Here is a 25,681-nt window from a genome sequence, read left to right as displayed (position 1 = left end):
TAGCCTCTGACCATGACTTTGGAGGGTTCCCTGAATTTAACGCATAATTGTATAACTTGCATAATATTGGGGTTAGGTCGTCCATAAACGCTTTATAATATTCTCCTGCGAACCCGTCTATTCCTGGCGTTTTATTATTTTTTAATTTAATAATTGTGTCTTTCACCTCCTCTTCTTTAATTGGCTCTACTAATGCTGAGGCTTCATCTGCCGTCAACTTGTCTAATTTAAGATTTTTGAAAAAGTCATGTATTTTTTCTTCTTTCAGTTCTTGATGCTGACCCTTATATAATTGTTCATAATATTTAGCAAAAGTATTTGCTACTGCTTTTGGACTCGTTTCGACGTTATTAGAGTGAAATTGTTTAATTTTCGGAATTATTCGACTAGCTTGTGCTTTCTTTAATTGAAATGATAATAACCTACTAGCCTTATTTCCCCATTCGTAGTACTTTCTATCAATAAACCTAAGGGCACCTTCTGCTTTATACGTCAGAATGTCGTCTAACTTGGCTCTACTCTCTTTGAGTTTATTAAGTACTTTTTGTTTTCCACTTTGTTTATGTTCGTTTTCTAATCTCTTGATTTCAGTTTCTAATTCCACTTGTTTTTTTAGCCTCTCCTTCTTTAACTTTGATCCTATAGATATTATTTTCCCCCTTATTGTGGCTTTTCCAGCGTCCCATAAAACTGGAGGTGAGACCATTCCATTGTCGTTTAAAGCAAAATATTCCTTTATCGCTGACCCTATCTCCTCTCTTATGTTAGCATCTGTCAACAAAGAAACATTAATTCTCCAATACTTCATACATGGCTCCAATCCTAAATCAAGTGTCATTAATACTGGGCTATGATCTGAAATGGTTATTGGCTCAATAACACACTTTTTAATACGGTATGTGTCTTTTTTGGACACTAAAAAATGATCCAACCGTGAGTAGCTCCCATGTACTTGTGACATAAAGGTAAAATCTCTCTCTTTCGGATGAAGATGACGCCAGACATCTATCAAACCTAATTCCTTCATCATATTCATTAGACTTTTCGACATTCTATTTTGAGGCTTTATGGAGGGTGGTAGTTTATCTATTCTATTATTCAGTACACAATTTAAGTCTCCCCCCATTAAAAGAAAACCTTCCCCGTGATCTGCTACCAAATGTGCCAGCTTTTTGAAAAATCCTGGGCAATCTTCATTTGGTGCATAGGCATTCAAAAGAGTTAATTTAGAACCAGCAATCCTCCCTATAACCATAATGTACCGACCCTCTATATCCTGGAAAACTTTTTCGCAATGGAAGTATACCGACCTACTAAATAATATAGCTACCCCTCTTTTTTTACATTTCCCATAGGAGCTACTGTAGACCTGATCCACCCATTCTCTTTTTAATTTTTGGTGTTCTATTTCTGTGAGATGAGTTTCCTGAAGTAAGGCTATAGAGCACTGCATTTTCTTCAACTGTCCTAATACCTTTTTCCTTTTAATTGGATTATTTATTCCTTTTATGTTGTATGTAATTAAATTAAGTAGTGCCATCCTTATGTTTTTACTGAGTCATGTAGCACCATCTAAATCTCTCAAAAGCAACTGTTAAACAAAAATAAATAAAATATATTAACTTCAAGTATGCAAAATTGAACATCAAAAAAAAAAAAAAAAGAAAAAGAAAAAAAGAAAAAAAAGAAAAAGGATTTACAACCTGTCTCAGATAGAACAAAACATCAACATTGTGAACATTGAACAAAACTTCCACATTTCCAGTTAGACATGGAGAATAACCTAGAACCCTGTCTAACCCCCGGTGGTACTGGGACAGAGAGTGGTGACCTAAACCCTCTGCGGTGAAAAGCACAAAATGTGCAATAATGACCAGAATTACACTAGCATGTAAAAAAGGTCTTGGGGAGTGTAAACCACTCATGTGAGCATCAAGAGTCCGTCAGATCTTTTTTCCTCTCTCTCTCTCTTTTTTTTTTTTTTTTTTTTTTTTTCTTTTTTCCTTTTTTAAAATCTTTTTGTGACAACATAATTTTGTTCTCTGCTGTTATTGCTTTCAGTCTGTACATTGTTCATATATTCCCAACACAATGTGACGTATGTCTTTAGCCGCCCTTAACCAGGTCAGACTTAAATAGTTTTTAAGTGTTCTATACCTCTGGCTACTCATCTTCATCTTCCTCCTGAATCATAGTCTTCAGATCAGCAATCGTCAGCATGTTGGTTCTCTTCCTCTTCGCATTGATACTCCATCCTCCAGTTAGTTTCTCTTCGATGCGTTCTTTCTCCCCACACTGCACTTCTATGCCCATCTCTCTCAAAGTGCTCGCGGCGTTTGTCAACGAGGAAAAAGTTTTTTCACCTGAGTTCATCTTGACTCTCAGTCGTGCTGGGTACAGGCACTTTGCCTGAACGCCTCTCTGCTTTAGCTGTTTAACAACTGCGTGAACCTTCGCACGTTTTTTTTGTAGCTCAGGAGAATAATCTTGATCAAAGAAAATTCTCTTGTCTTGAAACGTCACCTTTGCTTGGCTCCACGCTTGCTGCAAAACAATATCTTTCACCGCAGCATCAAGGAATCTCACGATGATTGATCTAGGTGGAGCCGCTGGATCTGTCGGTCTGGACTGGAGTGAGCGGTGTGCTCTTTCGATTTTGATGTCCAGATTAGGTGGTAACGTCAGTACTTTGGGAAGCAGGGCTTTCACAAACGCCACCACGTCTCCCTGTTCACTTTCTTCTGGTATTTGAAATATTCGTAGGTTATTTCTTCTCAGCCTATTTTGTAGATCATCACAAACAGCTGTAAGTTGTTTTTCGCGCTGAAACAGGTACCGAATCACACGGTGCTGCCCTGCCCCCGCATCTTCCACATCGCTCACTCTCCCCTCCAGCTCGTCAATCCTCCGTTGGTGATCACCGAGCTGTTCCTTGATATCTGTCACGGTCTTTTCCAAGCGTTCAAGGGTCTTTGTTGTTTGTTTATGTCCCTGACTGTTTTCTTCTCGAAGTTTTCTCATTTCTTGTATCAAAGACATTTCGCCCTCACATGTTATCTGTTCCTCGCGGCTACTAGCATCTGAGCTAACGCTGTTTGTACTCAGTGGTTTATTGTCTGTTTCTTTCGAATGACCTGATTTTCCTTGTCCTCTCGTTTTCGATGTGGTAGTCATCTTGCTCACTGACTATTTTCCACCATGAAAGCTTAATATATCTGTAGTTGTCACTATTTTCTAACTTTTTTCTGACGGAGCCTCGTCTCTAACTTGTTGCTCCAACCATGACGTCACCGGAAGCTCCCAAAATGGACAATTTTAAAACAAGTCTAAGCTTGATTACACCAGTCCCTACCTGTAATCCTCTCTTGACAAATAATTGGCACAAATTCTACCTATTATGTACCTCAATTGAAGATTCATATTCAATACAATGCTGGGCTATCCATTATACCTTGAACTGTCTGTTAATTAACGATAATCATGCACTGTTAGACAGGACTTTTGCATGATTCTCTGAGAATTCTTCTTAATTAATAACAGACACACAACATTCAACCGATTTTTTTTTTTTTTATTATTTAGACCTTGAACACTTTTGCTACTATATTGACATTTGCTTTCTAAAACCATGCTCCAGGTGAGGCTCGAACTCACAACCTCGGCATTGCTCTGCTACGTACTGCCTTATAAGTACCGCGACGCTGACCGATTGCGTCACTGGAGCTTCTGAAACAAAGTCAAATACCAACAACCATGTGGGCATCGTACCTACTAGCGCTATAATCATGATGTTGATTCTTTGTAATAACAATCTTTTAAAGTTAGTCCTTGAATATTCTACTTCTTTAAGATAGACATCCCATGTTAAAAAGGTCTTTTGCACCATTCCCTAATCATTCTTCTAATTAATGACATCAAAGGAATGTTCAGCCGATTTTTCAAGTCAGTCTTTGAACACTTTTGCTACTATATTGTCATTTGCTTTCTAAAACCATGCTCCAGGTGAGGCTCGAACTCACAACCTCGGCATTGCTCTGCTACGTACTGCCTTATAAGTACCGCGCGCTGACCGATTGCGCCACTGGAGCTTCTGAAACAAAGTCAAATACCAACAACCATGTGGGCATCATACCTACTAGCGCTATAATCATGATGTTGATTCTTTGTAATAACAATCTTTTAAAGTTAGTCCTTGAATATTCTACTTCTTTAAGATAGTCCTCCAAAGTTTAAAAGGTATTTTGCACCATTCCCTAATCATTCTTCTAATTAATGACATCAAAGAAATGTTCAGCCGATCTTTGAACATTTTTGCTACTATATTGTCATTTGCTTTCTAAAACCATGCTCCAGGTGAGGCTCGAACTCACAACCTCGGCATTGCTCTGCTACGTACTGCCTTATAAGTACCGCGCGCTGACCGATTGCGCCACTGGAGCTTCTGAAACAAAGTCAAATACCAACAACCATGTGGGCATCGTACCTACTAGCGCTATAATCCTGATGTTAATTCTTTGTAATAACAATCTTTTAAAGTTAGTCCTTGAATATTCTACTTCTGTAAGATAGTCATCCAATGTTTCAAAGGTCTTTTGCACCATTCCCTAATCATTCTTCTAATTAATGACATCAAAGCAATGTTCAGCCGATTTTTCAAGTCAGTCTTTGAACACTTTTGCTACTATATTGTCATTTGCTTTCTAAAACCATGCTCCAGGTGAGGCTCAAACTCACAACCTCGGCGTTGCTCTGCTACGTACTGCCTTATAAGTACCGCGCGCTGACCGATTGCGCCACTGGAGCTACTGAAACAAAGTCAAATACCAACAACCATGTGGGCATCGTACCTACTAGCGCTATAATCCTGATGTTAATTCTTTGTAATAACAATCTTTTAAAGTTAGTCCTTGAATATTCTACTTCTTTAAGATAGTCCTCCAAAGTTTAAAAGGCCTTTTGCACCATTCCCTAATCATTCTTCTAATTAATGACATCAAAGCAATGTTCAGCCGATCTTTAAACACTTTTGCTACTATATTGTCATTTGCTTTCTAAAACCATGCTCCAGGTGAGGCTCGAACTCACAACCTCGGCATTGCTCTGCTACGTACTGCCTTATAAGTACCGCGCGCTGACCGATTGCGCCACTGGAGCTTCTGAAACAAAGTCAAATACCAACAACCATGTGGGCATCGTACCTACTAGCGCTATAATCCTGATGTTAATTCTTTGTAATAACAATCTTTTAAAGTTAGTCCTTGAATATTCTACTTCTGTAAGATAGTCCTCCAATGTTTCAAAGGTCTTTTGCACCATTCCCTAATCATTCTTCTAATTACTGACATCAAAGCAATGTTCAGCCGATCTTTGAACACTTTTGCTACTATATTGTCATTTGCTTTCTAAAACCATGCTCCAGGTGAGCCTCAAACTCACAACCTCGGCATTGCTCTGCTACGTACTGCCTTATAAGTACCGCGCGCTGACCGATTACGCCACTGGAGCTTCTGAAACAAAGTCAAATACCAACAACCATGTGGGCATCGTACCTACTAGCGCTATAATCCTGATGTTAATTCTTTGTAATAACAATCTTTTAAAGTTAGTCCTTGAATATTCTACTTCTTTAAGATAGTCCTCCAATGTTTCAAAGGTCTTTTGCACCATTCCCTTATCATTCTTCTAATTAATGACATCAAAGCAATGTTCAGCCGATTTTTCAAGTCAGTCTTTGAACACTTTTGCTACTATATTGTCATTTGCTTTCTAAAACCATGCTCCAGGTGAGGCTCAAACTCACAACCTCGGCATTGCTCTGCTACGTACTGCCTTATAAGTACCGCGCGCTGACCGATTGCGCCACTGGAGCTTCTGAAACAAAGTCAAATACCAACAACCATGTGGGCATCGTACCTACTAGCGCTATAATCATGATGTTGATTCTGTGTCAAAAAAATATTTAAAGTTAGTCCTTGAATATTCTACTACTTTAAGATAGTCATCCCATGTTAAAAAGGTCTTTTGCACCATTCCCTAATCATTCTTCTAATTAATGACATCAAAGCAATGTTCAGCCGATTTTTCAAGTGAGTCTTTGAACACTTTTGCTACTATATTGTCATTTGCTTTCTAAAACCATGCTCCAGGTGAGGCTCAAACTCACAACCTCGGCGTTGCTCTGCTACGTACTGCCTTATAAGTACCGCGCGCTGACCGATTGCGCCACTGGAGCTTCTGAAACAAAGTCAAATACCAACAACCATGTGGGCATCGTACCTACTAGCGCTATAATCATGATGTTGATTCTGTGTCAAAAAAATGTTTCAAGTTAGTCCTTGAATATTTTACTACTTTAAGATAGTAATCCAATGTTTCAAAGGTCTTTTGCACCATTCCTTAATCATTCTTCTAATTAATGACATCAAAGCAATGTTCAGCCGATCTTTGAACAGTTTTGCTACTATATTGTCATTTGCTTTCTAAAACCATGCTACAGGTGAGGCTCGAACTCACAACCTCGGCATTGCTCTGCTACGTACTGCCTTATAAGTACCGCGCGCTGACTGATTGCGCCACTGGAGCTTCTGAAACAAAGTCAAATACCAACAACCATGTGGGCATCGTACCTACTAGCGCTATAATCATGATGTTGATTCTGTGTCAAAAAAATATTTCAAGTTAGTCCTTGAATATTTTACTACGTTAAGATAGTCATCCCATGTTAAAAAGGTCTTTTGCACCATTCCCTAATCATTCTTCTAATTAATGACATCAAAGCAATGTTCAGCCGATTTTTCAAGTCAGTCTTTGAACACTTTTGCTACTATATTGTCATTTGCTTTCTAAAACCATGCTCCAGGTGAGGCTCGAACTCACAACCTCGGCATTGCTCTGCTATGTACTGCCTTATAAGTACCGCGCGCTGACCGATTGCGCCACTGGAGCTTCTGAAACAAAGTCAAATACCAACAACCATGTGGGCATCGTACCTACTAGCGCTATAATCATGATGTTGATTCTTTGTAATAACAATCTTTTAAAGTTAGTCCTTGAATATTCTACTTCTTTAAGATAGTCCTCCAAAGTTTAAAAGGTCTTTTGCACCATTCCCTAATCATTCTTCTAATTAATGACATCAAAGAAATGTTCAGCCGATCTTTGAACATTTTTGCTACTATATTGTCATTTGCTTTCTAAAACCATGCTCCAGGTGAGGCTCGAACTCACAACCTCGGCATTGCTCTGCTACGTACTGCCTTATAAGTACCGCGCGCTGACCGATTGCGCCACTGGAGCTACTGAAGCAAAGCTACATTATCAAATACCATTTGGGGAAGCGAACCAAAATGGACAATTTTAAAACAAGTCTAAGCTTGATTACACCAGTCCCTACCTGTAATCCTCTCTTGACAAATAATTGGCACAAATTCTACCTATTATGTACCTCAATTGAAGATTCATATTCAATACAATGCTGGGCTATCCATTATACCTTGAACTGTCTGTTAATTAACGATAATCATGCACTGTTAGACAGGTCTTTTGCATGATTTTCTGAGAATTCTTCTTAATTAATAACAGACACACAACATTCAACCGATTTTTTTTTTTTTATTATTTAGACCTTGAACACTTTTGCTACTATATTGTCATTTGCTTTCTAAAATCATGCTCCAGGTGAGGCTCGAACTCACAACCTCAGCATTGCTCTGCTACGTACTGCCTTATAAGTACCGCGCACTGACCGATTGCGCCACTGGAGCTTCTGAATCAAAGTCAAATACCAACAACCATGTGGGCATCGTACCTACTAGCGCTATAATCATGATGTTGATTCTTTGTAATAACAATCTTTTAAAGTTAGTCCTTGAATATTCTACTTCTGTAAGATAGTCCTCCAATGTTTCAAAGGTCTTTTGCACCATTCCCTAATCATTCTTCTAATTACTGACATCAAAGCAATGTTCAGCCGATCTTTGAACACTTTTGCTACTATATTGTCATTTGCTTTCTAAAACCATGCTCCAGGTGAGCCTCAAACTCACAACCTCGGCATTGCTCTGCTACGTACTGCCTTATAAGTACCGCGCGCTGACCGATTACGCCACTGGAGCTTCTGAAACAAAGTCAAATACCAACAACCATGTGGGCATCGTACCTACTAGCGCTATAATCCTGATGTTAATTCTTTGTAATAACAATCTTTTAAAGTTAGTCCTTGAATATTCTACTTCTTTAAGATAGTCCTCCAATGTTTCAAAGGTCTTTTGCACCATTCCCTTATCATTCTTCTAATTAATGACATCAAAGCAATGTTCAGCCGATTTTTCAAGTCAGTCTTTGAACACTTTTGCTACTATATTGTCATTTGCTTTCTAAAACCATGCTCCAGGTGAGGCTCAAACTCACAACCTCGGCATTGCTCTGCTACGTACTGCCTTATAAGTACCGCGCGCTGACCGATTGCGCCACTGGAGCTTCTGAAACAAAGTCAAATACCAACAACCATGTGGGCATCGTACCTACTAGCGCTATAATCATGATGTTGATTCTGTGTCAAAAAAATATTTAAAGTTAGTCCTTGAATATTCTACTACTTTAAGATAGTCATCCCATGTTAAAAAGGTCTTTTGCACCATTCCCTAATCATTCTTCTAATTAATGACATCAAAGCAATGTTCAGCCGATTTTTCAAGTGAGTCTTTGAACACTTTTGCTACTATATTGTCATTTGCTTTCTAAAACCATGCTCCAGGTGAGGCTCAAACTCACAACCTCGGCGTTGCTCTGCTACGTACTGCCTTATAAGTACCGCGCGCTGACTGATTGCGCCACTGGAGCTTCTGAAACAAAGTCAAATACCAACAACCATGTGGGCATCGTACCTACTAGCGCTATAATCATGATGTTGATTCTGTGTCAAAAAAATGTTTCAAGTTAGTCCTTGAATATTTTACTACTTTAAGATAGTAATCCAATGTTTCAAAGGTCTTTTGCACCATTCCTTAATCATTCTTCTAATTAATGACATCAAAGCAATGTTCAGCCGATCTTTGAACAGTTTTGCTACTATATTGTCATTTGCTTTCTAAAACCATGCTACAGGTGAGGCTCGAACTCACAACCTCGGCATTGCTCTGCTACGTACTGCCTTATAAGTACCGCGCGCTGACTGATTGCGCCACTGGAGCTTCTGAAACAAAGTCAAATACCAACAACCATGTGGGCATCGTACCTACTAGCGCTATAATCATGATGTTGATTCTGTGTCAAAAAAATATTTCAAGTTAGTCCTTGAATATTTTACTACTTTAAGATAGTCATCCCATGTTAAAAAGGTCTTTTGCACCATTCCCTAATCATTCTTCTAATTAATGACATCAAAGCAATGTTCAGCCGATTTTTCAAGTCAGTCTTTGAACACTTTTGCTACTATATTGTCATTTGCTTTCTAAAACCATGCTCCAGGTGAGGCTCGAACTCACAACCTCGGCATTGCTCTGCTATGTACTGCCTTATAAGTACCGCGCGCTGACCGATTGCGCCACTGGAGCTTCTGAAACAAAGTCAAATACCAACAACCATGTGGGCATCGTACCTACTAGCGCTATAATCATGATGTTGATTCTTTGTAATAACAATCTTTTAAAGTTAGTCCTTGAATATTCTACTTCTTTAAGATAGTCCTCCAAAGTTTAAAAGGTCTTTTGCACCATTCCCTAATCATTCTTCTAATTAATGACATCAAAGAAATGTTCAGCCGATCTTTGAACATTTTTGCTACTATATTGTCATTTGCTTTCTAAAACCATGCTCCAGGTGAGGCTCGAACTCACAACCTCGGCATTGCTCTGCTACGTACTGCCTTATAAGTACCGCGCGCTGACCGATTGCGCCACTGGAGCTACTGAAGCAAAGCTACATTATCAAATACCATTTGGGGAAGCGAACCAAAATGGACAATTTTAAAACAAGTCTAAGCTTGATTACACCAGTCCCTACCTGTAATCCTCTCTTGACAAATAATTGGCACAAATTCTACCTATTATGTACCTCAATTGAAGATTCATATTCAATACAATGCTGGGCTATCCATTATACCTTGAACTGTCTGTTAATTAACGATAATCATGCACTGTTAGACAGGTCTTTTGCATGATTTTCTGAGAATTCTTCTTAATTAATAACAGACACACAACATTCAACCGATTTTTTTTTTTTATTATTTAGACCTTGAACACTTTTGCTACTATATTGTCATTTGCTTTCTAAAATCATGCTCCAGGTGAGGCTCGAACTCACAACCTCAGCATTGCTCTGCTACGTACTGCCTTATAAGTACCGCGCACTGACCGATTGCGCCACTGGAGCTTCTGAATCAAAGTCAAATACCAACAACCATGTGGGCATCGTACCTACTAGCGCTATAATCATGATGTTGATTCTTTGTAATAACAATCTTTTAAAGTTAGTCCTTGAATATTCTACTTCTGTAAGATAGTCATCCAATGTTTCAAAGGTCTTTTGCACCATTCCCTAATCATTCTTCTAATTAATGACATCAAAGCAATGTTCAGCCGATCTTTAAACACTTTTGCTACTATATTGTCATTTGCTTTCTAAAACCATGCTCCAGTTGAGGCTCGAACTCACAACCTCGGCATTGCTCTGCTACGTACTGCCTTATAAGTACCGCGCGCTGACCGATTGCGCCACTGGAGCTTCTGAAACAAAGTCAAATACCAACAACCATGTGGGCATCGTACCTACTAGCGCCATAATCATGATGTTGATTCTTTGTAATAACAATCTTTTAAAGTTAGTCCTTGAATATTCTACTTCTTTAAGATAGTCATCCCATGTTAAAAAGGTCTTTTGCACCATTCCCTAATCATTCTTCTAATTGATGACATCAAAGCAATGTTCAGCCGATCTTTGAACAGTTTTGCTACTATATTGTCATTTGCTTTCTAAAACCATGCTCCAGGTGAGGCTCGAACTCACAACCTCGGCATTGCTCTGCTACGTACTGCCTTATAAGTACCGCGCGCTGACCGATTGCGCCACTGGAGCTTCTGAATCAAAGTCAAATACCAACAACCATGTGGGCATCGTACCTACTAGCGCTATAATCATGATGTTGATTCTTTGTAATAATCTTTTAAAGTTAGTCCTTGAATATTCTACTTCTGTAAGATAGTCATCCAATGTTAAAAAGGTCTTTTGCACCATTCCCTAATCATTCTTCTAATTAATGACATCAAAGCAATGTTCAGACGATCTTTGAACAGTTTTGCTACTATATTGTCATTTGCTTTCTAAAACCATGCTCCAGGTGAGGCTCGAACTCACAACCTCGGCATTGCTCTGCTACGTACTGCCTTATAAGTACCGCGCTGACTGATTGCGCCACTGGAGCTTCTGAAACAAAGTCAAATACCAACAACCATGTGGGCATCGTACCTACTAGCGCTATAATCATGATGTTGATTCTTTGTAATAACAATCTTTTAAATTTAGTCCTTGAATATTCTACTTCTTTAAGATAGTCCTCCAAAGTTTAAAAGGTCTTTTGCACCATTCCCTAATCATTCTTCTAATTAATGACATCAAAGCAATGTTCAGCCGATCTTTGAACACTTTTGCTACTATATTGTCATTTGCTTTCTAAAACCATGCTCCAGGTGAGGCTCGAACTCACAACCTCCGCATTGCTCTGCTACGTACTGCCTTATAAGTACCGCGCGCTGACCGATTGCGCCACTGGAGCTTCTGAATCAAAGTCAAATACCAACAACCATGTGGGCATCGTACTTACTAGCGCTATAATCATGATGTTGATTCTGTGTCAAAAAAATATTTCAAGTTAGTCCTTGAATATTCTACTACTTTAAGATAGTCCTCCAAAGTTTAAAAGGTCTTTTGCACCATTCCCTAATCATTCTTCTAATTAATGACATCAAAGCAATGTTCAGCCGATCTTTGAACACTTTTGCTACTATATTGTCATTTGCTTTCTAAAACCATGCTCCAGGTGAGGCTCGAACTCACAACCTCGGCATTGCTCTGCTACGTACTGCCTTATAAGTACCGCGCGCTGACCGATTGCGCCACTGGAGCTTCTGAAATAAAGTCAAATACCAACAACCATGTGGGCATCGTACCTACTAGCGCTATAATCATGATGTTGATTCTTTGTAATAACAATCTTTTAAAGTTAGTCCTTGAATATTCTACTTCTTTAAGATAGTCATCCAATGTTTCAAAGGTCTTTTGCACCATTCCCTAATCATTCTTCTAATTACTGACATCAAAGCAATGTTCAGCCGATCTTTGAACACTTTTGCTACTATATTGTCATTTGCTTTCTAAAACCATGCTACAGGTGAGGCTCGAACTCACAACCTCGGCATTGCTCTGCTACGTACTGCCTTATAAGCACCGCGCGCTGACCGATTGCGCCACTGGAGCTTTTGAAACAAAGTCAAATACCAACAACCATGTGGGCATCGTACCTACTAGCGCTATAATCATGATGTTGATTCTTTGTAATAACAATCTTTTAAAGTTAGTCCTTGAATATTCTACTTCTTTAAGATAGTCATCCAATGTTTCAAAGATCTTTTTCACCATTCCCTAATCATTCTTCTAATTACTGACATCAAAGCAATGTTCAGCCGATCTTTGAACACTTTTGCTACTATATTGTCATTTGCTTTCTAAAACCATGCTCCAGGTGAGGCTCGAACTCACAACCTCGGCATTGCTCTGCTACGTACTGCCTTATAAGTACCGCGCGCTGACCGATTGCGTCACTGGAGCTTCTGAAACAAAGACAAATACTAACAACCATGTGGGCATCGTACCTACTAGCGCTATAATCATGATGTTGATTCTGTGTCAAAAAAATGTTTCAAGTTAGTCCTTGAATATTTTACTACTTTAAGATAGTAATCCAATGTTTCAAAGGTCTTTTGCACCATTCCTTAATCATTCTTCTAATTAATGACATCAAAGCAATGTTCAGCCGATTTTTCAAGTCAGTCTTTGAACACTTTTGCTACTATATTGTCATTTGCTTTCTAAAACCATGCTCCAGGTGAGGCTCGAACTCACAACCTCGGCATTGCTCTGCTATGTACTGCCTTATAAGTACCGCGCGCTGACCGATTGCGCCACTGGAGCTTCTGAAACAAAGTCAAATACCAACAACCATGTGGGCATCGTACCTACTAGCGCTATAATCATGATGTTGATTCTTTGTAATAACAATCTTTTAAAGTTAGTCCTTGAATATTCTACTTCTTTAAGATAGTCCTCCAAAGTTTAAAAGGTCTTTTGCACCATTCCCTAATCATTCTTCTAATTAATGACATCAAAGCAATGTTCAGCCGATCTTTGAACATTTTTGCTACTATATTGTCATTTGCTTTCTAAAACCATGCTCCAGGTGAGGCTCGAACTCACAACCTCGGCATTGCTCTGCTACGTACTGCCTTATAAGTACCGCGCGCTGACCGATTGCGCCACTGGAGCTTCTGAAACAAAGTCAAATACCAACAACCATGTGGGCATCGTACCTACTAGCGCTATAATCATGATGTTGATTCTTTGTAATAACAATCTTTTAAAGTTAGTCCTTGAATATTCTACTTCTTTAAGATAGTCCTCCAAAGTTTAAAAGGTCTTTTGCACCATTCCCTAATCATTCTTCTAATTAATGACATCAAAGAAATGTTCAGCCGATCTTTGAACATTTTTGCTACTATATTGTCATTTGCTTTCTAAAACCATGCTCCAGGTGAGGCTCGAACTCACAACCTCGGCATTGCTCTGCTACGTACTGCCTTATAAGTACCGCGCGCTGACCGATTGCGCCACTGGAGCTTCTGAAACAAAGTCAAATACCAACAACCATGTGGGCATCGTACCTACTAGCGCTATAATCATGATGTTGATTCTTTGTAATAACAATCTTTTAAAGTTAGTCCTTGAATATTCTACTTCTGTAAGATAGTCATCCAATGTTTCAAAGGTCTTTTGCACCATTCCCTAATCATTCTTCTAATTAATGACATCAAAGCAATGTTCAGCCGATCTTTAAACACTTTTGCTACTATATTGTCATTTGCTTTCTAAAACCATGCTCCAGTTGAGGCTCGAACTCACAACCTCGGCATTGCTCTGCTACGTACTGCCTTATAAGTACCGCGCGCTGACCGATTGCGCCACTGGAGCTTCTGAAACAAAGTCAAATACCAACAACCATGTGGGCATCGTACCTACTAGCGCCATAATCATGATGTTGATTCTTTGTAATAACAATCTTTTAAAGTTAGTCCTTGAATATTCTACTTCTTTAAGATAGTCCTCCAAAGTTTAAAAGGTCTTTTGCACCATTCCCTAATCATTCTTCGAATTAATGACATCAAAGCAATGTTCAGCCGATCTTTGAACACTTTTGCTACTATATTGTCATTTGCTTTCTAAAACCATGCTCCAGGTGAGGCTCGAACTCACAACCTCCGCATTGCTCTGCTACGTACTGCCTTATAAGTACCGCGCGCTGACCGATTGCGCCACTGGAGCTTCTGAATCAAAGTCAAATACCAACAACCATGTGGGCATCGTACTTACTAGCGCTATAATCATGATGTTGATTCTGTGTCAAAAAAATATTTCAAGTTAGTCCTTGAATATTCTACTACTTTAAGATAGTCCTCCAAAGTTTAAAAGGTCTTTTGCACCATTCCCTAATCATTCTTCTAATTAATGACATCAAAGCAATGTTCAGCCGATCTTTGAACACTTTTGCTACTATATTGTCATTTGCTTTCTAAAACCATGCTCCAGGTGAGGCTCGAACTCACAACCTCGGCATTGCTCTGCTACGTACTGCCTTATAAGTACCGCGCGCTGACCGATTGCGCCACTGGAGCTTCTGAAATAAAGTCAAATACCAACAACCATGTGGGCATCGTACCTACTAGCGCTATAATCATGATGTTGATTCTTTGTAATAACAATCTTTTAAAGTTAGTCCTTGAATATTCTACTTCTTTAAGATAGTCATCCAATGTTTCAAAGGTCTTTTGCACCATTCCCTAATCATTCTTCTAATTACTGACATCAAAGCAATGTTCAGCCGATCTTTGAACACTTTTGCTACTATATTGTCATTTGCTTTCTAAAACCATGCTACAGGTGAGGCTCGAACTCACAACCTCAGCATTGCTCTGCTACGTACTGCCTTATAAGCACCGCGCGCTGACCGATTGCGCCACTGGAGCTTTTGAAACAAAGTCAAATACCAACAACCATGTGGGCATCGTACCTACTAGCGCTATAATCATGATGTTGATTCTTTGTAATAACAATCTTTTAAAGTTAGTCCTTGAATATTCTACTTCTTTAAGATAGTCATCCAATGTTTCAAAGGTCTTTTGCACCATTCCCTAATCATTCTTCTAATTACTGACATCAAAGCAATGTTCAGCCGATCTTTGAACACTTTTGCTACTATATTGTCATTTGCTTTCTAAAACCATGCTCCAGGTGAGGCTCGAACTCACAACCTCGGCATTGCTCTGCTACGTACTGCCTTATAAGTACCGCGCGCTGACCGATTGCGTCACTGGAGCTTCTGAAACAAAGTCAAATACTAACAACCATGTGGGCATCGTACCTACTAGCGCTATAATCATGATGTTGATTCTGTGTCAAAAAAATGTTTCAAGTTAGTCCTTGAATATTTTACTACTTTAAGATAGTAATCCAATGTTTCAAAGGTCTTTTGCACCATTCCTTAATCATTCTTCTAATTAATGACATCAAAGCAATGTTCAGCCGATTTTTCAAGTCAGTCTTTGAACACTTTTGCTACTATATTGTCATTTGCTTTCTAAAACCATGCTCCAGGTGAGGCTCGAACTCACAACCTCGGCATTGCTCTGCTACGTACTGCCTTATAAGTACCGCGCGCTGACCGATTGCGCCACTGGAGCTACTGAAGCAAAGCTACATTATCAAATACCATTTGGGGAAGCGAACCAAAATGGACAATTTTAAAACAAGTCTAAGCTTGATTACACCAGTCCCTACCTGTAATCCTCTCTTGACAAATAATTGGCACAAATTCTACCTATTATGTACCTCAATTGAAGATTCATATTCAATACAATGCTGGGCTATCCATTATACCTTGAACTGTCTGTTAATTAACGATAATCATGCACTGTTAGACAGGACTTTTGCATGATTCTCTGAGAATTCTTCTTAATTAATAACAGACACACAACATTCAACCGATTTTTTTTTTTTTTTATTATTTAGACCTTGAACACTTTTGCTACTATATTGACATTTGCTTTCTATAACCATGCTCCAGGTGAGGCTCGAACTCACAACCTCAGCATTGCTCTGCTACGTACTGCCTTATAAGTACCGCGCACTGACCGATTGCGCCACTGGAGCTTCTGAATCAAAGTCAAATACCAACAACCATGTGGGCATCGTACCTACTAGCGCTATAATCATGATGTTGATTCTTTGTAATAACAATCTTTTAAAGTTAGTCCTTGAATATTCTACTTCTGTAAGATAGTCATCCAATGTTTCAAAGGTCTTTTGCACCATTCCCTAATCATTCTTCTAATTAATGACATCAAAGCAATGTTCAGCCGATCTTTAAACACTTTTGCTACTATATTGTCATTTGCTTTCTAAAACCATGCTCCAGGTGAGGCTCGAACTCACAACCTCGGAATTGCTCTGCTACGTACTGCCTTATAAGTACCGCGCGCTGACCGATTGCGCCACTGGAGCTTCTGAAACAAAGTCAAATACCAACAACCATGTGGGCATCGTACCTACTAACGCTATAATCATGATGTTGATTCTTTGTAATAACAATCTTTTAAAGTTAGTCCTTGAATATTCTACTTCTTTAAGATAGTCCTCCAAAGTTTAAAAGGTCTTTTGCACCATTCCCTAATCATTCTTCTAATTAATGACATCAAAGAAATGTTCAGCCGATCTTTGAACATTTTTGCTACTATATTGTCATTTGCTTTCTAAAACCATGCTCCAGGTGAGGCTCGAACTCACAACCTCGGCATTGCTCTGCTACGTACTGCCTTATAAGTACCGCGCGCTGACCGATTGCGCCACTGGAGCTTCTGAAACAAAGTCAAATACCAACAACCATGTGGGCATCGTACCTACTAGCGCTATAATCCTGATGTTAATTCTTTGTAATAACAATCTTTTAAAGTTAGTCCTTGAATATTATACTTCTGTAAGATAGTCATCCAATGTTTCAAAGGTCTTTTGCACCATTCCCTAATCATTCTTCTAATTACTGACATCAAAGCAATGTTCAGCAGATCTTTGATCACTTTTGCTACTATATTGTCATTTGCTTTCTAAAACCATGCTCCAGGTGAGGCTCGAACTCACAACCTCGGCATTGCTCTGCTACGTACTGCCTTATAAGTACCGCGCGCTGACCGATTGCGCCACTGGAGCTACTGAATGAAAGCTACATTATCAAATACCATTTGGGGAAGCGAACCAAAATGGACAATTTTAAAACAAGTCTACGCTTGATTACACCAGTCCCTACCTGTAATCCTCTCTTGACAAATAATTGGCACAAATTCTACCTATTATGTACCTCAATTGAAGATTCATATTCAATACAATGCTGGGCTATCCATTATACCTTGAACTGTCTGTTAATTAACGATAATCATGCACTGTTAGACAGGTCTTTTGCATGATTCTCTGAGAATTCTTCTTAATTAATAACAGACACACAACATTCAACCGATTTTTTTTTTTTTTTATTATTTAGACCTTGAACACTTTTGCTACTATATTGTCATTTGCTTTCTAAAACCATGCTCCAGGTGAGGCTCGAACTCACAACCTCGGCATTGCTCTGCTATGTACTGCCTTATAAGTACCGCGCGCTGACCGATTGCGCCACTGGAGCTACTGAATGAAAGCTACATTATCAAATACCATTTGGGGAAGCGAACCAAAATGGACAATTTTAAAACAAGTCTAAGCTTGATTACACCAGTCCCTACCTGTAATCCTCTCTTGACAAATAATTGGCACAAATTCTACCTATTATGTACCTCAATTGAAGATTCATATTCAATACAATGCTGGGCTATCCATTATACCTTGAACTGTCTGTTAATTAACGATAATCATGCACTGTTAGACAGGTCTTTTGCATGATTCTCTGAGAATTCTTCTTAATTAATAACAGACACACAACATTCAACCGATTTTTTTTTTTTTTATTATTTAGACCTTGAACACTTTTGCTACTATATTGTCATTTGCTTTCTAAAACCATGCTCCAGGTGAGGCTCGAACTCACAACCTCGGCATTGCTCTGCTACGTACTGCCTTATAAGTACCGCGCACTGACCGATTGCGCCACTGGAGCTTCTGAAACAAAGTCAAATACCAACAACCATGTGGGCATCGTACCTACTAGCGCTATAATCATGATGTTGATTCTGTGTCAAAAAAATATTTCAAGTTAGTCCTTGAATATTTTACTACTTTAAGATAGTCATCCCATGTTAAAAAGGTCTTTTGCACCATTCCCTAATCATTCTTCTAATTAATGACATCAAAGCAATGTTCAGCCGATTTTTCAAGTGAGTCTTTGAACACTTTTGCTACTATATTGTCATTTGCTTTCTAAAAACATGCTCCAGGTGAGGCTCGAACTTACAACCTCGGCATTGCTCTGCTACGTACTGCCTTATAAGTACCGCGCGCTGACCGATTGCGCCACTGGAGCTTCTGAAACAAAGTCAAATACCAACAACCATGTGGGCATCGTACCTACTAGCGCTATAATCATGATGTTGATTCTTTGTAATAACAATCTTTTAAAGTTAGTCCTTGAATATTCTACTTCTTTAAGATAGTCCTCCAAAGTTTAAAAGGTCTTTTGCACCATTCCCTAATCATTCTTCTAATTACTGACATCAAAGCAATGTTCAGCCGATCTTTGAACACTTTTGCTACTATATTGTCATTTGCTTTCTAAAACCATGCTCCAGGTGAGGCTCGAACTCACAACCTCGGCATTGCTCTGCTACGTACTGCCTTATAAGTACCGCGCGCTGACCGATTGCGCCACTGGAGCTTCTGAAACAAAGTCAAATACCAACAACCATGTGGGCATCGTACCTACTAGCGCTATAATCATGATGTTGATTCTTTGTAATAACAATCTTTTAAAGTTAGTCCTTGAATATTCTACTTCTTTAAGATAGTCCTCCAAAGTTTAAAAGGTCTTTTGCACCATTCCCTAATCATTCTTCTAATTAATGACATCAAAGAAATGTTCAGCCGATCTTTGAACACTTTTGCTACTATATTGTCATTTGCTTTCTAAAACCATGCTCCAGATGAGGCTCAAACTCACAACCTCGGCATTGCTCTGCTACGTACTGCCTTATAAGTACCGCGCGCTGACCGATTGCGCCACTGGAGCTTCTGAAACAAAGACAAATACCAACAACCATGTGGGCATCGTACCTACTAGCGCTATAATCCTGATGTTAATTCTTTGTAATAACAATCTTTTAAAGTTAGTCCTTGAATATTATACTTCTGTAAGATAGTCATCCAATGTTTCAAAGGTCTTTTGCACCATTCCCTAATCATTCTTCATGGTTTTAGAAAGCAAATGACAATATAGTAGCAAAAGTGATCAAAGATCTGCTGAACATTGCTTTGATGTCAGTAATTATACTGACATCAAAGCAATGTTCAGCCGATCTTTGATCACTTTTGCTACTATATTGTCATTTGCTTTCTAAAACCATGCTCCAGGTGAGGCTCGAACTCACAACCTCGGCATTGCTCTGCTACGTACTGCCTTATAAGTACCGCGCGCTGACCGATTACGCCACTGGAGCTACTGAATGAAAACTACATTATCAAATACCATTTGGGGAAGCGAACCAAAATGGACAATTTTAAAACAAGTCTAAGCTTGATTACACCAGTCCCTACCTGTAATCCTCTCTTGACAAATAATTGGCACAAATTCTACCTATTATGTACCTCAATTGAAGATTCATATTCAATACAATGCTGGGCTATCCATTATACCTTGAACTGTCTGTTAATTAACGATAATCATGCACTGTTAGACAGCTCTTTTGCATGATTCTCTGAGAATTCTTCTTAATTAATAACAGACACACAACATTCAACCGATTTTTTTTTTTTTATTATTATTTAGACCTTGAACACTTTTGCTACTATATTGTCATTTGCTTTCTAAAACCATGCTCCAGGTGAGGCTCGAACTCACAACCTCGGCATTGCTCTGCTACGTACTGCCTTATAAGTACCGCGCACTGACCGATTGCGCCACTGGAGCTTCTGAAACAAAGTCAAATACCAACAACCATGTGGGCATCGTACCTACTAGCGCTATAATCATGATGTTGATTCTGTGTCAAAAAAATATTTCAAGTTAGTCCTTGAATATTTTACTACTTTAAGATAGTCATCCCATGTTAAAAAGGTCTTTTGCACCATTCCCTAATCATTCTTCTAATTAATGACATCAAAGCAATGTTCAGCCGATTTTTCAAGTCAGTCTTTGAACACTTTTGCTACTATATTGTCATTTGCTTTCTAAAACCATGCTCCAGGTGAGGCTCGAACTCACAACCTCGGCATTGCTCTGCTACGTACTGCCTTATAAGTACCGCGCGCTGACCGATTGCGCCACTGGAGCTTCTGAAACAAAGTCAAATACCAACAACCATGTGGGCATCGTACCTACTAGCGCTATAATCATGATGTTGATTCTTTGTAATAACAATCTTTTAAAGTTAGTCCTTGAATATTCTACTTCTTTAAGATAGTCCTCCAAAGTTTAAAAGGTCTTTTGCACCATTCCCTAATCATTCTTCTAATTACTGACATCAAAGCAATGTTCAGCCGATCTTTGAACACTTTTGCTACTATATTGTCATTTGCTTTCTAAAACCATGCTCCAGGTGAGGCTCGAACTCACAACCTCGGCATTGCTCTGCTACGTACTGCCTTATAAGTACCGCGCGCTGACCGATTGCGCCACTGGAGCTTCTGAAACAAAGTCAAATACCAACAACCATGTGGGCATCGTACCTACTAGCGCTATAATCCTGATGTTGATTCTTTGTAATAACAATCTTTTAAAGTTAGTCCTTGAATATTCTACTTCTTTAAGATAGACATCCCATGTTAAAAAGGTCTTTTGCACCATTCCCTAATCATTCTTCTAATTACTGACATCAAAGCAATGTTCAGCCGATCTTTGAACACTTTTGCTACTATATTGTCTTTTGCTTTCTAAAACCACGCTCCAGATGAGGCTCGAACTCACAACCTCGGAATTGCTCTGCTACGTACTGCCTTATAAGTACCGCGCGCTGACCGATTGCGCCACTGGAGCTTCTGAAACAAAGTCAAATACCAACAACCATGTGGGCATCGTACCTACTAGCGCTATAATCATGATGTTGATTCTTTATAATAACAATTTTTTAAAGTTAGTCCTTGAATATTGTACTTCTTTAAGATAGTCCTCCAAAGTTTAAAAGGTCTTTTGCACCATTCCCTAATCATTCTTCTAATTAATGACATCAAAGAAATGTTCAGCCGATCTTTGAACACTTTTGCTACTATATTGTCATTTGCTTTCTAAAACCATGCTCCAGGTGAGGCTCGAACTCACAACCTCGGCATTGCTCTGCTACGTACTGCCTTATAAGTACCGCGCGTTGACCGATTGCGCCAGTGGAGCTACTGAAGCAAAGCTACATTATCAAATACCATTTGGGGAAGCGAACCAAAATGGACAATTTTAAAACAAGTCTAAGCTTGATTACACCAGTCCCTACCTGTAATCCTCTCTTGACAAATAATTGGCACAAATTCTACCTATTATGTACCTCAATTGAAGATTCATATTCAATACAATGCTGGGCTATCCATTATACCTTGAACTGTCTGTTAATTAACGATAATCATGCACTGTTAGACAGGTCTTTTGCATGATTTTCTGAGAATTCTTCTTAATTAATAACAGACACACAACATTCAACCGATTTTTTTTTTTTATTATTTAGACCTTGAACACTTTTGCTACTATATTGACATTTGCTTTCTAAAACCATGCTCCAGGTGAGGCTCGAACTCACAACCTCAGCATTGCTCTGCTACGTACTGCCTTATAAGTACCGCGCACTGACCGATTGCGCCACTGGAGCTTCTGAATCAAAGTCAAATACCAACAACCATGTGGGCATCGTACCTACTAGCGCTATAATCATGATGTTGATTCTTTGTAATAACAATCTTTTAAAGTTAGTCCTTGAATATTCTACTTCTTTAAGATAGACATCCCATGTTAAAAAGGTCTTTTGCACCATTCCCTAATCATTCTTCTAATTACTGACATCAAAGCAATGTTCAGCCGATCTTTGAACACTTTTGCTACTATATTGTCATTTGCTTTCTAAAACCATGCTCCAGGTGAGGCTCGAACTCACAACCTCGGCATTGCTCTGCTACGTACTGCCTTATAAGTACCGCGCGCTGACCGATTGCGCCACTGGAGCTTCTGAAACAAAGTAAAATACCAACAACCATGTGGGCATCGTACCTACTAGCGCTATAATCATGATGTTGATTCTTTGTAATAACAATCTTTTAAAGTTAGTCCTTGAATATTCTACTTCTTTAAGATAGACATCCCATGTTAAAAAGGTCTTTTGCACCATTCCCTAATCATTCTTCTAATTAATGACATCAAAGCAATGTTCAGCCGATTTTTCAAGTCAGTCTTTGAACACTTTTGCTACTATATTGTCATTTGCTTTCTAAAACCATGCTCCAGGTGAGGCTCGAACTCACAACCTCGGCATTGCTCTGCTACGTACTGCCTTATAAGTACCGCGCGCTGACCGATTGCGCCACTGGAGCTTCTGAAACAAAGTAAAATACCAACAACCATGTGGGCATCGTACCTACTAGCGCTATAATCATGATGTTGATTCTTTGTAATAACAATCTTTTAAAGTTAGTCCTTGAATATTCTACTTCTTTAAGATAGACATCCCATGTTAAAAAGGTCTTTTGCACCATTCCCTAATCATTCTTCTAATTAATGACATCAAAGCAATGTTCAGCCGATTTTTCAAGTCAGTCTTTGAACACTTTTGCTACTATATTGTCATTTGCTTTCTAAAACCATGCTCCAGGTGAGGCTCGAACTCACAACCTCGGCATTGCTCTGCTACGTACTGCCTTATAAGTACCGCGCGCTGACCGATTGCGCCACTGGAGCTTCTGAAACAAAGTCAAATACCAACAACCATGTGGGCATCGTACCTACTAGCGCTATAATCATGATGTTGATTCTTTGTAATAACAATCTTTTAAAGTTAGTCCTTGAATATTCTACTTCTTTAAGATAGACATCCCATGTTAAAAAGGTCTTTTGCACCATTCCCTAATCATTCTTCTAATTAATGACATCAAAGCAATGTTCAGCCGATTTTTCAAGTCAGTCTTTGAACACTTTTGCTACTATATTGTCATTTGCTTTCTAAAACCATGCTCCAGATGAGGCTCAAACTCACAACCTCGGCATTGCTCTGCTACGTACTGCCTTATAAGTACCGCGCGCTGACCGATTGCGCCACTGGAGCTTCTGAAACAAAGACAAATACCAACAACCATGTGGGCATCGTACCTACTAGCGCTATAATCCTGATGTTAATTCTTTGTAATAACAATCTTTTAAAGTTAGTCCTTGAATATTCTACTTCTGTAAGATAGTCATCCCATGTTAAAAAGGTGTTTTGCACCATTCCCTAATCATTCTTCTAATTACTGACATCAAAGCAATGTTCAGCCGATCTTTGAACACTTTTGCTACTATATTGTCATTTGCTTTCTAAAACCATGCTCCAGGTGAGGCTCGAACTCACAACCTCGGCATTGCTCTGCTACGTACTGCCTTATAAGTACCGCGCGCTGACCGATTGCGCCACTGGAGCTACTGAATGAAAGCTACATTATCAAATACCATTTGGGGAAGCGAACCAAAATGGACAATTTTAAAACAAGTCTAAGCTTGATTACACCAGTCCCTACCTGTAATCCTCTCTTGACAAATAATTGGCACAAATTCTACCTATTATGTACCTCAATTGAAGATTCATATTGCATACAATGCTGGGCTATCCATTATACCTTGAACTGTCTGTTAATTAACGATAATCATGCACTGTTAGACAGGTCTTTTGCATGATTCTCTGAGAATTCTTCTTAATTAATAACAGACACACAACATTCAACCGATTTTTTTTATTTTATTATTTAGACCTTGAACACTTTTGCTACTATATTGTCATTTGCTTTCTAAAACCATGCTCCAGGTGAGGCTCGAACTCACAACCTCGGCATTGCTCTGCTACGTACTGCCTTATAAGTACCGCGCGCTGACCGATTGCGCCACTGGAGCTTCTGAAACAAAGTCAAATACCAACAACCATGTGGGCATCGTACCTACTAGCGCTATAATCATGATGTTGATTCTGTGTCAAAAAAATGTTTCAAGTTAGTCCTTGAATATTTTACTACTTTAAGATAGTAATCCAATGTTTCAAAGGTCTTTTGCACCATTCCTTAATCATTCTTCTAATTAATGACATCAAAGCAATGTTCAGCCGATCTTTGAACAGTTTTGCTACTATATTGTCATTTGCTTTCTAAAACCATGCTACAGGTGAGGCTCGAACTCACAACCTCGGCATTGCTCTGCTACGTACTGCCTTATAAGCACCGCGCGCTGACCGATTGCGCCACTGGAGCTTCTGAAACAAAGTCAAATACCAACAACCATGTGGGCATCGTACCTACTAGCGCTATAATCATGATGTTGATTCGGTGTCAAAAAAATATTTCAAGTTAGTCCTTGAATATTTTACTACTTTAAGATAGTCATCCCATGTTAAAAAGGTCTTTTGCACCATTCCCTAATCATTCTTCTAATTAATGACATCAAAGCAATGTTCAGCCGATTTTTCAAGTCAGTCTTTGAACACTTTTGCTACTATATTGTCATTTGCTTTCTAAAACCATGCTCCAGGTGAGGCTCGAACTCACAACCTCGGCATTGCTCTGCTATGTACTGCCTTATAAGTACCGCGCGCTGACCGATTGCGCCACTGGAGCTTCTGAAACAAAGTCAAATACCAACAACCATGTGGGCATCGTACCTACTAGCGCTATAATCATGATGTTGATTCTTTGTAATAACAATCTTTTAAAGTTAGTCCTTGAATATTCTACTTCTTTAAGATAGTCCTCCAAAGTTTAAAAGGTCTTTTGCACCATTCCCTAATCATTCTTCTAATTACTGACATCAAAGCAATGTTCAGCCGATCTTTGAACACTTTTGCTACTATATTGTCATTTGCTTTCTAAAACCATGCTCCAGATGAGGCTCGAACTCACAACCTCGGAATTGCTCTGCTACGTACTGCCTTATAAGTACCGCGCGCTGACCGATTGCGCCACTGGAGCTTCTGAAACAAAGTCAAATACCAACAACCATGTGGGCATCGTACCTACT

The 25,681-nt window shown here is 39.1% G+C and overlaps 37 non-coding genes across 37 annotated transcripts; all 37 read right to left on the bottom strand.

Annotated features, from left to right (window-relative positions):
* Positions 1 to 3,994: 3,994 nt before the first annotated feature.
* Positions 3,995 to 4,088, bottom strand: trnai-uau (transfer RNA isoleucine (anticodon UAU)). The gene is made up of 2 exons: positions 4,051 to 4,088; positions 3,995 to 4,030 (listed from the first exon to the last, which is right to left on the bottom strand). It is a non-coding gene; the product is annotated as a tRNA-Ile (tRNA).
* Positions 4,089 to 4,345: 257 nt separating this feature from the next.
* On the bottom strand, positions 4,346 to 4,439 carry trnai-uau (transfer RNA isoleucine (anticodon UAU)). The gene is made up of 2 exons: positions 4,402 to 4,439; positions 4,346 to 4,381 (listed from the first exon to the last, which is right to left on the bottom strand). It is a non-coding gene; the product is annotated as a tRNA-Ile (tRNA).
* A 621-nt stretch (positions 4,440 to 5,060) lies between these two features.
* trnai-uau (transfer RNA isoleucine (anticodon UAU)) lies at positions 5,061 to 5,154 on the bottom strand. Its single transcript has 2 exons — positions 5,117 to 5,154; positions 5,061 to 5,096 (listed from the first exon to the last, which is right to left on the bottom strand). It is a non-coding gene; the product is annotated as a tRNA-Ile (tRNA).
* Positions 5,155 to 5,775: 621 nt separating this feature from the next.
* Positions 5,776 to 5,869, bottom strand: trnai-uau (transfer RNA isoleucine (anticodon UAU)). The gene is made up of 2 exons: positions 5,832 to 5,869; positions 5,776 to 5,811 (listed from the first exon to the last, which is right to left on the bottom strand). It is a non-coding gene; the product is annotated as a tRNA-Ile (tRNA).
* A 982-nt stretch (positions 5,870 to 6,851) lies between these two features.
* Positions 6,852 to 6,945, bottom strand: trnai-uau (transfer RNA isoleucine (anticodon UAU)). The gene is made up of 2 exons: positions 6,908 to 6,945; positions 6,852 to 6,887 (listed from the first exon to the last, which is right to left on the bottom strand). It is a non-coding gene; the product is annotated as a tRNA-Ile (tRNA).
* Positions 6,946 to 7,202: 257 nt separating this feature from the next.
* trnai-uau (transfer RNA isoleucine (anticodon UAU)) lies at positions 7,203 to 7,296 on the bottom strand. The gene is made up of 2 exons: positions 7,259 to 7,296; positions 7,203 to 7,238 (listed from the first exon to the last, which is right to left on the bottom strand). It is a non-coding gene; the product is annotated as a tRNA-Ile (tRNA).
* A 1,088-nt stretch (positions 7,297 to 8,384) lies between these two features.
* trnai-uau (transfer RNA isoleucine (anticodon UAU)) lies at positions 8,385 to 8,478 on the bottom strand. The gene is made up of 2 exons: positions 8,441 to 8,478; positions 8,385 to 8,420 (listed from the first exon to the last, which is right to left on the bottom strand). It is a non-coding gene; the product is annotated as a tRNA-Ile (tRNA).
* A 982-nt stretch (positions 8,479 to 9,460) lies between these two features.
* On the bottom strand, positions 9,461 to 9,554 carry trnai-uau (transfer RNA isoleucine (anticodon UAU)). The gene is made up of 2 exons: positions 9,517 to 9,554; positions 9,461 to 9,496 (listed from the first exon to the last, which is right to left on the bottom strand). It is a non-coding gene; the product is annotated as a tRNA-Ile (tRNA).
* A 257-nt stretch (positions 9,555 to 9,811) lies between these two features.
* trnai-uau (transfer RNA isoleucine (anticodon UAU)) lies at positions 9,812 to 9,905 on the bottom strand. The gene is made up of 2 exons: positions 9,868 to 9,905; positions 9,812 to 9,847 (listed from the first exon to the last, which is right to left on the bottom strand). It is a non-coding gene; the product is annotated as a tRNA-Ile (tRNA).
* Positions 9,906 to 10,979: 1,074 nt separating this feature from the next.
* On the bottom strand, positions 10,980 to 11,073 carry trnai-uau (transfer RNA isoleucine (anticodon UAU)). Its single transcript has 2 exons — positions 11,036 to 11,073; positions 10,980 to 11,015 (listed from the first exon to the last, which is right to left on the bottom strand). It is a non-coding gene; the product is annotated as a tRNA-Ile (tRNA).
* Positions 11,074 to 11,676: 603 nt separating this feature from the next.
* On the bottom strand, positions 11,677 to 11,770 carry trnai-uau (transfer RNA isoleucine (anticodon UAU)). Its single transcript has 2 exons — positions 11,733 to 11,770; positions 11,677 to 11,712 (listed from the first exon to the last, which is right to left on the bottom strand). It is a non-coding gene; the product is annotated as a tRNA-Ile (tRNA).
* Positions 11,771 to 12,026: 256 nt separating this feature from the next.
* On the bottom strand, positions 12,027 to 12,120 carry trnai-uau (transfer RNA isoleucine (anticodon UAU)). Its single transcript has 2 exons — positions 12,083 to 12,120; positions 12,027 to 12,062 (listed from the first exon to the last, which is right to left on the bottom strand). It is a non-coding gene; the product is annotated as a tRNA-Ile (tRNA).
* A 971-nt stretch (positions 12,121 to 13,091) lies between these two features.
* trnai-uau (transfer RNA isoleucine (anticodon UAU)) lies at positions 13,092 to 13,185 on the bottom strand. The gene is made up of 2 exons: positions 13,148 to 13,185; positions 13,092 to 13,127 (listed from the first exon to the last, which is right to left on the bottom strand). It is a non-coding gene; the product is annotated as a tRNA-Ile (tRNA).
* A 257-nt stretch (positions 13,186 to 13,442) lies between these two features.
* On the bottom strand, positions 13,443 to 13,536 carry trnai-uau (transfer RNA isoleucine (anticodon UAU)). The gene is made up of 2 exons: positions 13,499 to 13,536; positions 13,443 to 13,478 (listed from the first exon to the last, which is right to left on the bottom strand). It is a non-coding gene; the product is annotated as a tRNA-Ile (tRNA).
* A 257-nt stretch (positions 13,537 to 13,793) lies between these two features.
* trnai-uau (transfer RNA isoleucine (anticodon UAU)) lies at positions 13,794 to 13,887 on the bottom strand. Its single transcript has 2 exons — positions 13,850 to 13,887; positions 13,794 to 13,829 (listed from the first exon to the last, which is right to left on the bottom strand). It is a non-coding gene; the product is annotated as a tRNA-Ile (tRNA).
* Positions 13,888 to 14,495: 608 nt separating this feature from the next.
* On the bottom strand, positions 14,496 to 14,589 carry trnai-uau (transfer RNA isoleucine (anticodon UAU)). The gene is made up of 2 exons: positions 14,552 to 14,589; positions 14,496 to 14,531 (listed from the first exon to the last, which is right to left on the bottom strand). It is a non-coding gene; the product is annotated as a tRNA-Ile (tRNA).
* A 256-nt stretch (positions 14,590 to 14,845) lies between these two features.
* Positions 14,846 to 14,939, bottom strand: trnai-uau (transfer RNA isoleucine (anticodon UAU)). The gene is made up of 2 exons: positions 14,902 to 14,939; positions 14,846 to 14,881 (listed from the first exon to the last, which is right to left on the bottom strand). It is a non-coding gene; the product is annotated as a tRNA-Ile (tRNA).
* Positions 14,940 to 15,910: 971 nt separating this feature from the next.
* trnai-uau (transfer RNA isoleucine (anticodon UAU)) lies at positions 15,911 to 16,004 on the bottom strand. Its single transcript has 2 exons — positions 15,967 to 16,004; positions 15,911 to 15,946 (listed from the first exon to the last, which is right to left on the bottom strand). It is a non-coding gene; the product is annotated as a tRNA-Ile (tRNA).
* A 726-nt stretch (positions 16,005 to 16,730) lies between these two features.
* On the bottom strand, positions 16,731 to 16,824 carry trnai-uau (transfer RNA isoleucine (anticodon UAU)). The gene is made up of 2 exons: positions 16,787 to 16,824; positions 16,731 to 16,766 (listed from the first exon to the last, which is right to left on the bottom strand). It is a non-coding gene; the product is annotated as a tRNA-Ile (tRNA).
* A 257-nt stretch (positions 16,825 to 17,081) lies between these two features.
* trnai-uau (transfer RNA isoleucine (anticodon UAU)) lies at positions 17,082 to 17,175 on the bottom strand. The gene is made up of 2 exons: positions 17,138 to 17,175; positions 17,082 to 17,117 (listed from the first exon to the last, which is right to left on the bottom strand). It is a non-coding gene; the product is annotated as a tRNA-Ile (tRNA).
* Positions 17,176 to 17,432: 257 nt separating this feature from the next.
* Positions 17,433 to 17,526, bottom strand: trnai-uau (transfer RNA isoleucine (anticodon UAU)). The gene is made up of 2 exons: positions 17,489 to 17,526; positions 17,433 to 17,468 (listed from the first exon to the last, which is right to left on the bottom strand). It is a non-coding gene; the product is annotated as a tRNA-Ile (tRNA).
* A 375-nt stretch (positions 17,527 to 17,901) lies between these two features.
* On the bottom strand, positions 17,902 to 17,995 carry trnai-uau (transfer RNA isoleucine (anticodon UAU)). Its single transcript has 2 exons — positions 17,958 to 17,995; positions 17,902 to 17,937 (listed from the first exon to the last, which is right to left on the bottom strand). It is a non-coding gene; the product is annotated as a tRNA-Ile (tRNA).
* Positions 17,996 to 18,369: 374 nt separating this feature from the next.
* On the bottom strand, positions 18,370 to 18,463 carry trnai-uau (transfer RNA isoleucine (anticodon UAU)). Its single transcript has 2 exons — positions 18,426 to 18,463; positions 18,370 to 18,405 (listed from the first exon to the last, which is right to left on the bottom strand). It is a non-coding gene; the product is annotated as a tRNA-Ile (tRNA).
* Positions 18,464 to 18,732: 269 nt separating this feature from the next.
* Positions 18,733 to 18,826, bottom strand: trnai-uau (transfer RNA isoleucine (anticodon UAU)). Its single transcript has 2 exons — positions 18,789 to 18,826; positions 18,733 to 18,768 (listed from the first exon to the last, which is right to left on the bottom strand). It is a non-coding gene; the product is annotated as a tRNA-Ile (tRNA).
* Positions 18,827 to 19,083: 257 nt separating this feature from the next.
* Positions 19,084 to 19,177, bottom strand: trnai-uau (transfer RNA isoleucine (anticodon UAU)). Its single transcript has 2 exons — positions 19,140 to 19,177; positions 19,084 to 19,119 (listed from the first exon to the last, which is right to left on the bottom strand). It is a non-coding gene; the product is annotated as a tRNA-Ile (tRNA).
* A 257-nt stretch (positions 19,178 to 19,434) lies between these two features.
* Positions 19,435 to 19,528, bottom strand: trnai-uau (transfer RNA isoleucine (anticodon UAU)). Its single transcript has 2 exons — positions 19,491 to 19,528; positions 19,435 to 19,470 (listed from the first exon to the last, which is right to left on the bottom strand). It is a non-coding gene; the product is annotated as a tRNA-Ile (tRNA).
* A 333-nt stretch (positions 19,529 to 19,861) lies between these two features.
* On the bottom strand, positions 19,862 to 19,955 carry trnai-uau (transfer RNA isoleucine (anticodon UAU)). Its single transcript has 2 exons — positions 19,918 to 19,955; positions 19,862 to 19,897 (listed from the first exon to the last, which is right to left on the bottom strand). It is a non-coding gene; the product is annotated as a tRNA-Ile (tRNA).
* A 376-nt stretch (positions 19,956 to 20,331) lies between these two features.
* Positions 20,332 to 20,425, bottom strand: trnai-uau (transfer RNA isoleucine (anticodon UAU)). Its single transcript has 2 exons — positions 20,388 to 20,425; positions 20,332 to 20,367 (listed from the first exon to the last, which is right to left on the bottom strand). It is a non-coding gene; the product is annotated as a tRNA-Ile (tRNA).
* A 269-nt stretch (positions 20,426 to 20,694) lies between these two features.
* trnai-uau (transfer RNA isoleucine (anticodon UAU)) lies at positions 20,695 to 20,788 on the bottom strand. Its single transcript has 2 exons — positions 20,751 to 20,788; positions 20,695 to 20,730 (listed from the first exon to the last, which is right to left on the bottom strand). It is a non-coding gene; the product is annotated as a tRNA-Ile (tRNA).
* Positions 20,789 to 21,045: 257 nt separating this feature from the next.
* On the bottom strand, positions 21,046 to 21,139 carry trnai-uau (transfer RNA isoleucine (anticodon UAU)). The gene is made up of 2 exons: positions 21,102 to 21,139; positions 21,046 to 21,081 (listed from the first exon to the last, which is right to left on the bottom strand). It is a non-coding gene; the product is annotated as a tRNA-Ile (tRNA).
* A 1,425-nt stretch (positions 21,140 to 22,564) lies between these two features.
* On the bottom strand, positions 22,565 to 22,658 carry trnai-uau (transfer RNA isoleucine (anticodon UAU)). The gene is made up of 2 exons: positions 22,621 to 22,658; positions 22,565 to 22,600 (listed from the first exon to the last, which is right to left on the bottom strand). It is a non-coding gene; the product is annotated as a tRNA-Ile (tRNA).
* A 270-nt stretch (positions 22,659 to 22,928) lies between these two features.
* Positions 22,929 to 23,022, bottom strand: trnai-uau (transfer RNA isoleucine (anticodon UAU)). Its single transcript has 2 exons — positions 22,985 to 23,022; positions 22,929 to 22,964 (listed from the first exon to the last, which is right to left on the bottom strand). It is a non-coding gene; the product is annotated as a tRNA-Ile (tRNA).
* Positions 23,023 to 23,292: 270 nt separating this feature from the next.
* Positions 23,293 to 23,386, bottom strand: trnai-uau (transfer RNA isoleucine (anticodon UAU)). Its single transcript has 2 exons — positions 23,349 to 23,386; positions 23,293 to 23,328 (listed from the first exon to the last, which is right to left on the bottom strand). It is a non-coding gene; the product is annotated as a tRNA-Ile (tRNA).
* Positions 23,387 to 23,656: 270 nt separating this feature from the next.
* trnai-uau (transfer RNA isoleucine (anticodon UAU)) lies at positions 23,657 to 23,750 on the bottom strand. The gene is made up of 2 exons: positions 23,713 to 23,750; positions 23,657 to 23,692 (listed from the first exon to the last, which is right to left on the bottom strand). It is a non-coding gene; the product is annotated as a tRNA-Ile (tRNA).
* Positions 23,751 to 24,007: 257 nt separating this feature from the next.
* Positions 24,008 to 24,101, bottom strand: trnai-uau (transfer RNA isoleucine (anticodon UAU)). The gene is made up of 2 exons: positions 24,064 to 24,101; positions 24,008 to 24,043 (listed from the first exon to the last, which is right to left on the bottom strand). It is a non-coding gene; the product is annotated as a tRNA-Ile (tRNA).
* Positions 24,102 to 24,474: 373 nt separating this feature from the next.
* On the bottom strand, positions 24,475 to 24,568 carry trnai-uau (transfer RNA isoleucine (anticodon UAU)). Its single transcript has 2 exons — positions 24,531 to 24,568; positions 24,475 to 24,510 (listed from the first exon to the last, which is right to left on the bottom strand). It is a non-coding gene; the product is annotated as a tRNA-Ile (tRNA).
* A 619-nt stretch (positions 24,569 to 25,187) lies between these two features.
* Positions 25,188 to 25,281, bottom strand: trnai-uau (transfer RNA isoleucine (anticodon UAU)). The gene is made up of 2 exons: positions 25,244 to 25,281; positions 25,188 to 25,223 (listed from the first exon to the last, which is right to left on the bottom strand). It is a non-coding gene; the product is annotated as a tRNA-Ile (tRNA).
* Positions 25,282 to 25,681: the final 400 nt, after the last annotated feature.

Source organism: Chanodichthys erythropterus, chromosome 20, assembly GCF_024489055.1.
Source record: "Chanodichthys erythropterus isolate Z2021 chromosome 20, ASM2448905v1, whole genome shotgun sequence".
Lineage (NCBI taxonomy): Eukaryota > Metazoa > Chordata > Actinopteri > Cypriniformes > Xenocyprididae > Chanodichthys > Chanodichthys erythropterus.
This window is presented reverse-complemented; position numbering and strand designations above follow the sequence as displayed.